The following is a 14294-nucleotide window of genomic DNA, read 5'->3' on the forward strand; positions in this document are numbered from 1 at the left end:
GAGGAGGAGACAGGAAAGGCAGGGGTATAGGAGGAGACATGGAAGAGGTATAGTAGACAGGGAAGGGAAGGGATATAGGAGACAGGGAAGGAAAGGGCAGAGGTATGGGGAGACAGTGAAGAGAAGGGGTCTAGGAAGATGCAGGGAAGGGAAAGGGGACAGGAGGAGACAGGGAAGAGGTATAGGAGGAGACAGGGAAAGGAAGGGAAAAGGGGAAAGGGGAAGGAAAGGAAAAGGGGGAGGAAAGGGAACAGACGGAGTATGAAAGGGAAGGAGGAAGGGAGAAGGGAAGAAGGGAAGGGGGAAGAATGGAAGAGGATGGGTAAAGTAGGACAGGGAAGGGGTATAGTTGGAGACAGGGAAGGGGTATAGGATGAGGAAACAGTGAAGGGAAGGGGTATAGAAGGAGACAGGGAAGTGAAGGGGTATAGAAGGAGACAGGGAAGGGATATAGGAGCGGGTAGGGAATGGAAGGGAAGGGGTATAGAGAAAACAGGGAAGGGGTATAGGAGGAGACTGGGAAGGGATAAATGAGACAGGTAAGAGAGGGGAGGAGGCAGGGAAGGGGCATAGGAGACAGTTAAGAGAGGGAAGGGGTATAGGAGGAGGCAGGGAAGGGGTATATGAGACAGGGAAGGAATGGGGTATAGGAGGAAAAAGATAAGGGGTATGGGGAAAAGAGAAGGATATAGAAGAAGACAGGGAAGGGAAGGGTAACATGGGGAGGTAGGGAAGGGAAGAAAAAGGAAGAAGGAAAGAGAGGGAAAGTGGGGGCTGGAAAGATATAGGAGGAGACAGGGAAGGGGATGGGTATAGGAGGAGGAAGGGAAGGGGTATTGAAGTAGACAGGGAGGGAAGGGGTATAGGAAGAGGCAGAGAAGGGGTATAGGAGCAGACACGGTATAGGAGAAAACAGGGAAGGGGTATAGGAGGAGACTGGGAAAGGAAGGGATACAGGAGGAGATAGGTAAGAGGGGAGGTGTATTGGAGGAGGCAGGGAAGGGGTATAGGAGACAGGTAAGGGATGGGGTATAGTTGGAAAAGATAAGAGGTATTTAGATGACTGCGATTGACAACCACCTATTGGTAACCCCATTCCCTGGCCCTGTGCTGACAAAAGAACTTCTGACTCAGTCAGCAATCTTATAACAGGCTGTACCCAGGGGTATCCACTCAATGATCTCCCAGGTCCATCAAATGCATTTACCATCATCCAGGCCTACAGGGGCAAGGCGTCGCTTAAGCCCACTACAAATCCCTGTTCTCCTATGACACTTATCCCGAAGGAAGAAACAGGCTGTAAAATTATAAGCTGGAACATCGCCGGAATTAGCACAAAAAGGAGTGACAATGAGTGGGTCTCCTTCGTCGCAAGCCACGACGTCATTGCCCTACAAGAAACTTGGGATCTGTCTTCCAATCATTGGTTGGACGGTTTCGTAGGCTTTTCAGTCGCGGCCCGCCCCAGTGCTGCAGGCAGAGCGAGGGGAGGTCTCTCGACCTTTTTTTCTTTAGACCTCTCTGGCTCGCTGAAAAAAATTGACTATGATTCCCCAAATTGTTTAATTGTGGAAAGGCAACTATGCCCATCAAAAAGCATTCTGTTCATCAATTTCTACAACTCAGTTAATAAGGAATTGGGGGGTAATAACATTAACCAACTGGACGCATTTTTAACTGCTTTTATCCAAAATTCCCCCTCCAGTCATGAACTGGTGTTAATGGGAGATTTTAATATCCACCCCTGTAATTTGGGTTGCACTATTTCAGGAGTCACGGAGGCCGGGGAACAGGAGGGCCCACACTTCGAACATACCAGGCGTGGTGAGGACTTGGAGGATTTTCTAGCCAAATTTAACCTCCTTGAATTTTCAGCAGGAGAGGGGGTACCTAGAGCAACAACGTTCAAGGGCTCCCCCATGGGTTCTATTATTGACTATATTTTTGTGACCTCTGCCATTTTTAATTGTATTATTTCCTACTGCACTGTGTTTTCGCCTTTTAGTGATCATAATCCTGTTTTCCTGTTCATCCGTTGGGGGGGCGCTCTGGGTCCCATGCCAGGGCATACTAAACAGGGCTTCACCCTTCGTACAACAGACCAAGGCAGGCGCTTGAAATGGGGGAATGTGGTAGCAGATGAGTTTTACACTAGCATCGGCCAAAAGATTGAAGAGCACATCAAAATCTGCCAAGATTCGACCGTGACAGGTAGTGACACCATGGCCGCCTTTCAATCTATATGTCATATAGTGGCCGAGAATCTTACGGTATCAAGGGGTAGGGGTGAACAAAAGCTGCACAAATGGTTTGATTCTGCTTGCACTAGGGCCCTTAGAGACCTAAAATCGGCCCTTAAAGCACAACCGAGGGACCGGGCTTTGGTCTCAGCATTAAGAAAAGAGTATAGGGCCGCTACTAAGTCCAGAAGGGATAGCATCAAGCAGGAGGCATGGGACCAACTAAACGACATTGACATCTTGAGAGACAGCAGACAATTCTGGGCTGTAATAAATCACCCTTATTTCTCAGATTCTCCAAATTTAGATACCGATTGTGTAATACCCGATGAGAAGTGGCTGGCCCACTTTAGCTCTGTGTATGGTGAGTCTGGTGCCTGCTCGCCTCCACAAAAGGGTGTAGGCTCTGTGGCCACTCTTATACAATTTAACAGCGGGGAAGTGGAAAAAGCAATCTGTGCCACATCAAAAAATAAAGCCCCCGGCCCTGACGGGGTTCCAGCTGATTTTTATTTACACTCTCCCAAACTCTGGGCTGGTATCCTGGCTAAAGTGTTTTCAGCCGCAAACATCGCCCCCCCCCCAAATACATGGGCTACGTCCACCATAGTGCCTATATTTAAAAAGGGTAGAAGGGATGACCCAGGGTGCTACCGGCCCATTTCTCTCCTGGACTCTGCTATTAAGATCCTGGGCAGAGTCCTTTTAGTGAGATTAAGAGATAGCTTGGAGGACTGCGGTGGCCTGGCTGACATACAGTATGGCTTCAGGGAAAAAAGGGGCACGCTAGAGCAGTGCTCAAACCTGCACCTTCTGATTTCCAAGTATACGGTGGCCAAGGAGGGGACCCTGTATTTAGCATTTATGGACCTCTCCTCGGCCTTCGACTTGGTCAACAGAACGAAACTCTGGGAAATCCTAATTAATATGGGAATTGACGCCGACTTGGTGGCTTTTATAGCTTCTTTGCATCAGGACTTATTCGCTGCTGTAAGAGTAACCAAAGAGGGAAGATGCACGTCGAGATTTAGATCACTACAGGGCGTTAGGCAGGGATGCATATTGGCCCCCCTGTTGTTTACCATCTATATAAATGACCTAGGCAAGTATTTACTTGAGGCAGCATGTGACGTACCGCGTGTAGGAGAAGTCAAGATCCCTGCTCTCTTATACGCGGACGATGCTGTACTCATTGCACGCACAGGGGTATGTCTCCAAAAATTGTTGGATGCGTTTGGGACCTTTATGGACCGACTGGATCTGAAGGTCAATGCATCCAAATCGCACACCATGGTTGTAGGGTTACAAGGGAAAAGCGGCAAGAGAGGAACTAAAACCTTCTTCTGTAGAGGGGAGATTGTGTCAGGAGTCCCCGTGTTTCCATACCTGGGCGTGCTTTTCGATAGCAGGGGTACCTGGGGCCCACAGATACGTGCAAAAAGCCTAGCGGTTACAAGAACATCCAGGGCCATCTTAAGTTTTGCCAAAAGGCTGGGACATAGACCCATGAAGGCAATCATCCAGGTTTACAATAGTAAATCCCTTCCCGTGGCTCTGTATGGCGCCTCCCTATGGGGCTACGCACGACTAGAAGAAATCCAGGTAGCCGAAAATAGCTTTTTACGTTCAGTCCTGTCCCTCCCCCAATCCTCCCCGGTTTTTTCCATTCACACAGAACTTGGTTTGGAATACATCCAGGACAAACTGAGATTGGCCCCATTAATATACTGGCTAAAGTCTTGGTCAAACCCTGAACTTCTGTTAAATCACATGATTATGAGGGATGTGATGAGTTTAGAGCACAGTCAAAAGATACCATGGATGGCGTATTTGTTCAAATCTTTTAATGAATTAGGACGACCAGATCTATTCACCTCTCCCTCGTGTATCACAAAGCAGGATGTGACCGCTATAAAAAAACAGTTTTTGTCTAGGGCATACATGTTGCGAGAAGAAGTCGAATTATCAAAACCATCTGTTCGAATGCATTATTTGTCACTCCAGTCACCTGCAATTGAACCCTATTTATGTTTTGTCACTAACCCGTTCCATAGATTTTTGTTAACAAAATTCAGATTCAACACTATTCATTTTTATTTAGGCCATTTTAATACTTGGATGAAACCTGAGTTAGCTCCCCCATGCACCTGTGACAATTTTTCTGTTCAGGACAGTTTACATTTTGTTATGTTTTGCGACTTCTTCTCCGACCAAAGGAAAAAATACCTGCTGCCAGTCTTAAGAGATGCGGGCTTCTCCCAGGTGAGACCAGCCATGTTATATTTGAAATCAATGGGTAACATCTGTATCACTTTCGCCATGGCCAATTTCCTTGTGGCAGCAACCAGAGCTAGAAGGGGTATGATTTTGGAAATTTGACGTACATAACGTGTTTCTTAAAATATTTTAACGTACTGATTTTCGTCTAATTAACTTGCTCATAAATGAAATTGTTTAATTCCTTTTTAAATTGTAAATAATACTGTTTTTATGTACTTTGTATGATTTTAACAAATCGAATAAAGTTAATTTGACTGACTGACTGATAAGAGGTATGGGGGAAAAGATGGGTATAGAAGGAAACAGGGAAGGGAAGAGAAAGGAAGAGTGACAAGGGGAGGAAAGTGGGGGTTGGAAGGGTATAGGCAGAGACAAGGAAAGGCAGGGAAGGGAAATGGAGGGAAGGGAAGTGGAAAATGAAGAGAGGAAAAGGGCAAAGGAAAGGGGAACGGGCAAAGAGAGAAGGAGAAAGAAAAGAGGGAGGGGAAAGGGAAGGGAGTGGAGGGTGGGATAAAGGAAAGGTAAGGTAAAGGAAGTGAGAAGAGAAGGTAAGGGAAAAAGCAAGGGGGAAGGGGTATAGGAGGAGACAGGGAAGGGGTAATAGGGAGACGGGGAAGGGGTATAGACAGGGAAGGGGTATAGATAAGGAAGGGAATGGAAGGGGAAAGTATAGGGGGAAACAGGGAAGGGAAGGGGTTCAGGAGGAGAAAGGGAAGGGAAGGGAGGAAGGGAAGGGGTATAGGAGGAGAAAGTGAAGGGTATAGGTGGAGACAGGGGAGTAGCATGGGAGGAGAAAGGGAAGGCAGGGGTATAGGAGAAGACAGGGAACGGGTATAGGAGGAGACAGGGAAGGGGTATAGGAGTAGACAGGGAAGGGAAGGGGTATAGGAGTGGACAGAAGGGGTTTAGGTGATGACAGGAAAGCGGTTTGGAGAAGACAGGGAATGAAAGGGAAGGGGTATAGGACACAGGGAAGAAAAGTGAAGGGGTACAGGAGGAGACAGGGAAGGGAAGAGAAGGGGTATAGGAGTAGGCAGGGAAGTGAAGAGGAAGGAGAAGCAGAAAGGGAACAGGGCAAAAGGGCGAAGGAAAGGGGAAAGGGCAAAGTAAAGGGGAAGGGGAAAGGAAATGGGGAAGTAGAGGGCAAGGAAAAGGGAACGTGAGGGGAAGGGAAGAGAAGGGAGAAGGGTAGAAGGGAAGGCAAGGGGTAACGTCGGAGATAGGAAAGGGGTACATTTGGAGACAGAAGGGGAGGGAAGTGATATATGAAAGAGGGAAGGGGTATAAAAGGAGACAGGGAAGGGGTATAGGAGGAGAAGACAGTGAAGGGAAGGGGTATAGAAGGAGACAGGGAAGTGAAGGGGTAATAAAGGAGACAGGGAAGAGGTATAGGAGGAAACAGGGAAGGGAATTGGTATAGGAGGCGACAGGGAAGGGAAGGGGTATAGAAGGAGACAGGGAGGGAAGGGGTATAGGAAGAGGCAGGGAAGGGGTATAGGAGCAGACACGGTGTAGGAGAAAACAGGGAAGGGTATAGGAGGAGATTGGGAAAGGAAGGAGATAGGTAAGAGAGGGGAGGTGTATTGGAGGAGGCAGGGAAGAGGTATAGGAGATAGGTAAGGGATGGGGTATAGTAGAAAAAGATAAGGGGTATGGGGAAAGAGAGGGGTATAGGAGGAAACAGGGACAGGAAGAAGGAAAGAGGAGGAAAGTGGGGGGTTGGAAGAGTATAGGCGGAGACAAGGAAAGGCAGGGAAGGGAAATGGAGGGAAGGGAAGGGAAGTGGAAAATGAAAAGAGGAAAAGGGCAAAGGAAAGGGGAAAAGGCAAAGAGAGAAGGAGAAAAAAGAGGGATGGGAAAGGGAAGAGGGAAGGGAGTGGAGGGTGGGATAAAGGAAAGGTAAAGGAAGTGAGAAGAGAAGGGAAGGGAAAAAGCAAGGGGGAAGGGATATAGGAGACAGGGAAGGAGTAATGGGTAGACAGGGAAAGGGTATGGCTAGGGAAGGGGTATAGATAAGGAAGGGAATGGAAGAGAAAAGTATAGGAGGTGACAGGGAAGGGAAGGGGTTTAGGAGGAGAAGGGGAAGGGAGGAAGGCAAGGAGTATAGGAGGAAAAAGTGAAGGGTATAGGTGGAGACAGGGGAGTGGTATGGGAGGAGACAGGGAAGGGATAGAGGAGACAGGGAAGGCAGGGGAATAGGAGGAGTCATGGAAGGGAAGGGGTATAGGAGAAGACAGGCAACGGGTATAGTTTTAGACAGGGAAGGGGTATAGGAGGAGACAGGGAAGGGAAGGGGTATAGGAGGGAACATAAGGGGTTTAGGAGTAGACAGGAAAGCAGTTTGGAGGATAGAGGGAATGAAAGGGAAGGGGTATGGGACACAGAGAAGGAAAGGGCAGGGGTACAGGAGGAGACAGGGAAGGGAAGAGAAGGGTATAGGAGTAGGCAGGGAAAAGAAGAGGAAGAATCAGAAAGGGGAAAGGGCAAAGCCGCAAAGGAAAGCGGAAAGGGCAAAGGAAAGGGGGAAGGGGGAAGGGGGAAGGGGAAAGGAAATGGGGAAGGAGAGGGGAAGGGAAAGGGAACGTGAGGGGATGGGAAGAGAAGGGAGAAGGGAAGAAGGGAAAGGGAGGGAAAGGGAGGGAAGGGGAGGGGTAAAGTCAGAGATAGGAAAGGGGTACAGTTGGAGACAGAAGGGGAGGGAAGAGATATATGAAAGAGGGAAGGGGTATAAAAGGAGACAGGGATGGGGTATAGAAGGAGAAGACAGTGAAGAGAAGGGGTATAGAAGGAGACAGGGAGGGAAGGGGTATAGGAAGAGGCAGGGAAGGGGTATAGGAGCAGACACGGTATAGGAGAAAACAGGGAAGGGTATAGGAGGAGATTGGGAAAGGAAGGAGATAGGTAAGAGAGGGGAGGTGTATTGGAGGAGGCAGGGAAGAGGTATAGGAGACAGGTAAGGGATGGGGTATAGTAGAAAAAGATAAGGGGTATGGGGAAAGAGAGGGGTATAGGAGGAAACAGGGACAGGAAGAAGGAAAGAGGAGGAAAGTGGGGGTTGGAAGGGTATAGGCGGAGACAAAGAAAGTTAGGGAAAGGAAATGGTCTCCTCCTATACACCTGCCTTCCCTGTCTCCTCCTCTACCCCTTTCCTTCACTGTCTCCTCCTATACCACTTCCCTGTCCCCTCCTATACCACTTCACTGTCTCTTATACCCCTTCCCTGTCTCACAGGCCTTCCCTCCCCTTCCTTGTCTCCTCCTATACCCCTCTCCTCTTCTCTTCTCTTCTCTTTTGTCTTCTCTTCCCGCCCCCTTTCCATTTACCTTTCCTTTCCTTCCCTTCACAAACACTCAACTTCCCTTCCCTTTACCCTCCGCTCCCATCCCCTTCCCATCTCCCTTTCCTTTCTCTTCCCTTTCCTTTGCCCTTCCCTCCTTTCCTTTGCCCTTTCCCCTTTTTCATATCGCCCTTCCCTTCATTTGCCTTCCCAGCCCTTCCTTTCCCTTTCCTTTTGTCCGCCTATACCCTTCCAACCAACTTTACCTCCTGTTCCTTCTTCCCTTCTCTTCCTTTCCCAGTCTCCTCCTATTACCCTTCAATTCCCTGTCTCCTCCTATACACCTTCCTTATCTCTGTCTATACCCTTTCCCTTCCCTGTCTCATCCTATACCCCACTCTTCCCTTCCCTGTTTCCTCATTCCCCTTCCTTTTTTTCTCCTATACTCCGTCCCTTCCCTGTCTCCTATTCCCCTGCCTTCCCTGTCTCTTCCTCTATCCCTTCCCTCTATCTCTTCCCACACCACTTCCCTGTCTCTACCTATACCCGTCCCTTTCTCCTCTTATACCCCTTCCCTTTCCCCTCCTATACCCCTTCACTTCCCTGTTTCCTCCTATACCCTTTTCTTCCATTCCCTTCCTTCCCTTCCCTGTCTATACCCCTTCCCTTCCCCTTCTCCTCCTATACCCCTTCCCTGTCTCCTCTTATACCCCTTCCCTCCCATGCTTCCTCCTATACCTATTTCCTTCCCTGTCTCCTATGCCTTTCCCACCCCTTACCTGTTTTGCCTTTCCCCTTCCCTTCTCTTCTCCCTTTACCTTTCCTTCAATGTATCCCTCCACCCCTTCCCTCTCCTCTTCCCTTTCCCCACCCCTTTTCCTTTCTCCTTCTCCCTTTGCTTTGCCCTTCCCCCATTTCCCCTTTTCATTTTCCCCTTCCCTGCCCTTCCCTATCCCCGCCTGCACCCTTGCAACCTCCACTTTCCCTCTCTTTCCTTCTTCCTTTCTCTTCCATGTCTCCTCATATTACCCTTCCTTTCCCTGTCTCCTCTCTTTTTCCCCATACTCATAATCTTTTTCCTCCGATACCCCATCCTTTCCCGGTCTCCTTTACCCCTTCCCTGCCTCCTACTATACCCCTTCCCTCTCTTACCTTACCACTATACCCCTTCCCTGCCTCCTCCAATACACCTCCCCTCTCTTACCTGTCTCCTCCTTTATCCCTACCCTTCCCAGTCTCCTCCTATACCCCTTCCCTTCCTTTCCCTGTCTACTCATATACCCCTTCCCTTCCCTGCGCCTTCCTATACCCCTTCCCTGTCTCCTCCTATACCCTTTCCCATCACTGTCTTCTTCTATACCCCTGTACTTCCCATCTCCTATACCCCTTCGCTTCACTGTCTCCTCCTATACCCCTTCCTTTCCCTGTCTCCTTTTATACCCCTTCCCTTCCCTTCTTTCCTTCTCCCTTCTTTTCTCTTCCCCTTCCTTTCCCTTTCCCCTCCCCTCTCCTTCCCCTTGCCCCTTCCCCCTTTCCTTTGACCTTTTGCTCTTTTCCTTTCCTTTTCTGCTACTCCTTCCTCTTCCCTTTCCTGCCTCCTCTTATACCCCTTCTCTTCCCTTCCCTGTCTCCTCCCATACCCATACCCTTTCCTTCCCTATCTCCTATACCACTTCCATTTCATATCCTATCTCCTCCTATTCCCCTGCCTTCCCTGTCTCCTCTATTCCTTTCCTTCCCTTCCCTGTCTCCTCCTATACCACTCCCCTGTCTCCACATACACCCTTCCCTTTCTCCTACTATACCCCTTCCCTTCCTCCCTTCCTCCCTTCCCTTTCTCCTCCTATACCCCTTTCCTTCCCTGTTTCCTCCTATACCTTCCCTTCCATTCCCTTCCCTTCCCTGTCTATACCCATTCCCTTCGCTGTCTCCCCATTACCCCTTCCCTGTATCCTCCTATATCCCTTCCCCCGTGCGTATCCCTTCCCTTCCTTTCCCTTCTCTTCTCACTTCCTTTACCTTTCCTTTCCTTTATCCAACCCTCCACTCCACTCCCCCCTTCCCCCTACCCTTTCCCCTCCCTCTTTTCTTTCTCCTTCTCTCTTTGCTCTTTCCCCTTTCCTTTGCCCTTTTCCTCTTTTCATTTTCCACTTCCCTTCCCTTTCCTCCATTTCCCTTCCCTGCCTTTCATTGTCTCTGCCTATACCCTTCCAACCCCCACTTTCCTCCTCTTTCCTTCTTCCATTCTCTTCCCTTCCCTGTTTCCTTCTATACAAATCTCTTTTTCCCCATACCCCTTATCTTTTTACTACTATACCCCATCCCTTTCCTGTCTCCTATACCCCTTCCCTGCCTCCTCCAATGCACCTCCCCTCTCTTACCTATCTCCCCCTGTATCCCTTCCTTTCCCAGTCCCCTCCTATACCCCTTCCCTGTTTTCTCCTATACCCTGTCTGCTCCTATATCCCTTCCCTGCCTCTTCCTATACCCCTTCCCTTCCTGTCTCCTTCTATACCCCTTCCCTTCCCTGTCTCCTCCTATACCAATTCCATTCCCTGTCTCCTATACCTCTTCCCTGTCTCCTTTATTACCCCTTCACTTCTCTGTCTCCTTATATCCCCTTTCCCTTCACTGTCTTCTCCTTCTATACCCCTTCCCTGTCTCCTTTTATACCCCTTCCCTCTTTCATATATCTCTTCCCTCCCCTTCTGTCTCCAACTGTAACCCTTTCCTATCTCTGACTTTACCCCTCCCCTTCCCTCCCTTTCCCTTCTTCCCCTCTCCCTTCTCTTCCCGTCCCCTCACGTTCCCTTTCCCTTCCCCTCTCCTTCCCCATTTCCTTTCCCCTTCCCCCTTTCCTTTGCCCTTTCCCCTTTCCTTTGCGCTTTTGCCCTTCTCCCTTTCTGATTCTTCCTCTTCCCTTCCCTGCCTACTCCTTTACCCTTCTCTTCCCTTCACTGTCTCCTCCTGTACCCCTGCCCTTTCCTTCTCTGTGTCCCATACCCCTTCCCTTTCATTCCCTGTATCCTCCAAACTGCTTTCCTGTCTACTCCTAAACCCCTTATGTTCCCTCCTATACCCCTTCCATTCCCTGTCTTCTCCTATACCCCTTCCCTGTCTACAACTATACCCGTTGCCTGTCTTCTCCTATACCCCTTCCCTTCCATGACTCCTCCTATTCCCCTGCCTTCCCTGTCTCCTCTATCCCTTCCCTGTCTCCTCCCATACCACTCCCCTGTCTCCACCTATACCCTTCACTTTCTCCTCCTATACTCCTTGCCTTCCTCCCTTTCCCTTCTCCTCCTAAACCCCTTCCCTTCCCTGTTTCCTCCTATACTTTTCCCTTCCATTCCCTTCCTTATCTATACCCCTTCCCTATCCATACCCTTTCCCTGTCTACCCATTACTCCTTCCCTGTCTCCTATATCCCTTCCCCCTTGCTTTTTCCCTTCCCTTCCCTTCTCTTCTCACTTCCTTTACCTTTCCTTTATCCCACTCTCCACTCCCTCCCCCCTTCCCTTTCCCCTCCCTCTTTTTTTTCTCCTTCTCTCTTTGCCTTTTCCCCTTTCCTTTGCCCTTTTCCTCTTTTTATTTTCCACATCCCTTCCCTTCCCTCCATTTCCTTTCCCTGCCTTTCCTTGTCTCCGCCTATACCCTTCCAACCCCCACTTTCCTCCTCTTTCCTTCTTCCTGTCCCTGTTTCCTCCTATACCCCTTTCTTTCCCCATACCCCTTATCTTTTTCTACTATACCCCATCCCTTGCCTGTCTCCTATACCTCTTCCCTGCCTCCTCCAATACACCTCCCCTCTCTTACCTATCTCCTTCCTTTCCCAATCTCCTCCTATACCCTTCCCTGTTTTCTCCTATACCGTGTCTGCTCGTATACCCCTTCCCTGCCTCTTCCTATACCCCTTCCCTCCCTGTCTCCTTCTATACCTCTTCTCTTCACTGTCTTCTCCTTCTATACCCCTTCCCTGTCTCCTTTTATACCCCTTCCCTCTTTCATATATCTCTTCCCTCCCCTTCTGTCTCCAACTGTACCCCTTTCCTATCTCTGACTTTACCCCTCCCCTTCCCTCCTTTTCCCTCCCTTTCCCTTCTTCCCTTCTTCCCTTCTCCCTTCTCTTCCCGTCCCCTCACGTTCCCTTTCCCTTCCCCTCTCCTTCCCCATTTCCTTTCCCCTTTCCCCTTCCCCCTTTCCTTTGCCCTTTACCCTTTCCTTTGCGGCTTTGCCCTTTTCCCTTTCTGATTCTTCCTCTTCCCTTCCCTGCCTACTCCTATACCCTTCTCTTCCCTTCCCTGTCTCCTCCTGTACCCCTGCCTTTTCCTTCTCTGTGTCCCATACCCCTTCCCTTTCATTCCCTCTATCCTCCAAACTGCTTTCCTGTCTACTCCTAAACCCCTTATGTTCCCTCCTATACCCCTTCCCTTCCCTGTCTCCTCCTATACCCCTTCCCTGTCTAAAACTATACCTGTTGCCTGTCTTCTCCTATACCCCTTCCCTTCCATGACTCCTCCTATTCCCCTGCCTTCCCTGTCTCCTCTATCCCTTCCCTGTCTCCTCCCATACCACTCCCCTGTCTCCACCTATACCCTTCACTTTCTCCTCCTATACTCCTTGCCTTCCTCCCTTCCCCTTCTCCTCCTAAACCCCTTCCCTTCCCTGTTTCCTCCTATACTTTTCTCTTCCATTCCCTTCCTTATCTATACCCCTTCCCTAGCCATACCCTTTCCCTGTCTACCCATTACTCCTTCCCTGTCTCCTATATCCCTTCCCCCTTGCTTTTTTCCTTCCCTTCTCTTCTCACTTCCTTTACCTTTCCTTTATCCCACCCTCCACTCCCTTCCCCCTTCCCTTTCCCATCCCTCTTTTTTTCTCCTTCTCTCTTTGCCTTTTCCCCTTTCCTTTGCCCTTTTCCTCTTTTCATTTTCCACTTCCCTTCCCTTCCCTCCATTTCCCTTCCCTGCCTTTCCTTGTCTCCGCCTATACTCTTCCAACCCCCACTTTCCTCCTCTTTCCTTCTTCCTGTCCCTGTTTCCTCCTATACCCCTCTCTTTCCCCATACCCCTTATCTTTTTCTACTATACCCCATCCCTTACCTGTCTCCTATACCTCTTCCCTGCCTCCTCAAATACACCTCCCCTCTCTTACCTATCTCCTTCCTTTCCCAATCTCCTCCTATACCTTCCATGTTTTCTCCTATACTATGTCTGCTCCTATACCCCTTCCCTGCCTCTTCCTATACCCCTTCCCTCCCTGTCTCCTTCTATACCCCTTCCCTTCCCTGTGGCCTCCTATACCAATTCCCTTCCCTGTTTCCTCCTATACCTCTTCCCTGTCTCCTTTATTACCCCTTCACTTCCCTGTCTCCTTCTATACCCCTTCCCTTCACTGTCTTCTCCTCCTATACCCCTTCCCTGTCTCCTTTTATACCCCTTCCCTCTTTCATATATCACTTCCCTCCCCTTCTGTCTCCAAATGTACCCCTTTCCTATCTCCGACGTTACCCCTTGCCTTCCCTTTCTAACCTTCTCCCTTCTCTTCCCTTCCCCTCACGTTCCCTTTTCCTTGCCCTCTACTTCCCCATTTCCTTTCCCCTTCCCCTTTACTTTGCCCTTTCCCCTTTCCTTCGCCCTTTTGCCCTTTTCCCTTTCTGCTTCTCCTTCCTCTTCACTTCCCTGCCTACTCCTATACCCCTTCTCTTCCCTTCCCTGTCTCCTCCTGTACCCCTTCACTTTTCTTCCCTGTGTCCTATACCCCTTCCCTTTCATTCCCTGTCTTCTCCAAACCGCTTTCCTGTCATCTCCTAAACCCCTTCTGTCCACTCCTATACCCCTTCCCTTCCCTGTCTACTCCTATACCCCTTCCCTGTCTCCTCCTATACCCGTTCCCTGTCTTCTCCTATACCCCTGCCTTCCCTGTCTCCTCTATCCCTTCCCTTTCTCCTCCCATGCTACTCCCCTGTCTCCACCTATACCCTTCACTTTCTCCTCCTAAACCCCTTCCCTTCCCTGTTTCCCCCTATACTTTCCACTTCCATTCCCTTCCTTATCTATACCCCTTCCCTGTCTATACCCCTTCCCCGTCTCCCTATTACCCCTTCCCTGTCTCCTCCTATACCCCTTCCCCCTTGCTTTTTCCCTTACCTTCTCTTCTCACTTCCTTTACCTTACCTTTCCTTTATCCCACCCTCCACTCCCTTCCCTTTCCCCTCCCTCTTTTCTTTCTCCTTCTCTCTTTGCCCGTTCCCCTTTCCTTTGCCCTTTTCCTCTCTTCATTTTCCACTTCCCTTCCCTCCATTTCCCTTCCCTGCCTTTCCTTGTCTCTGCCTATACCCTTCCAACCCCCACTTTCCTCCCCTTGTCATTCTTCCTTTCTCTTCCCTTCCCTGTTTCCTTCTATACCCATCTTTTTCCCCATACCTCTTATCTTTTCCAACTATACCCCATCCCTTACCTGTCTCCTATACCCCTTCCCTGCCTCCTCCAATACAC

The sequence above is a fragment of the Lissotriton vulgaris genome, unplaced genomic scaffold, assembly GCF_964263255.1.
Source record: "Lissotriton vulgaris unplaced genomic scaffold, aLisVul1.2 SCAFFOLD_324, whole genome shotgun sequence".
In the NCBI taxonomy this organism is placed as follows: Eukaryota; Metazoa; Chordata; class Amphibia; order Caudata; family Salamandridae; genus Lissotriton; species Lissotriton vulgaris.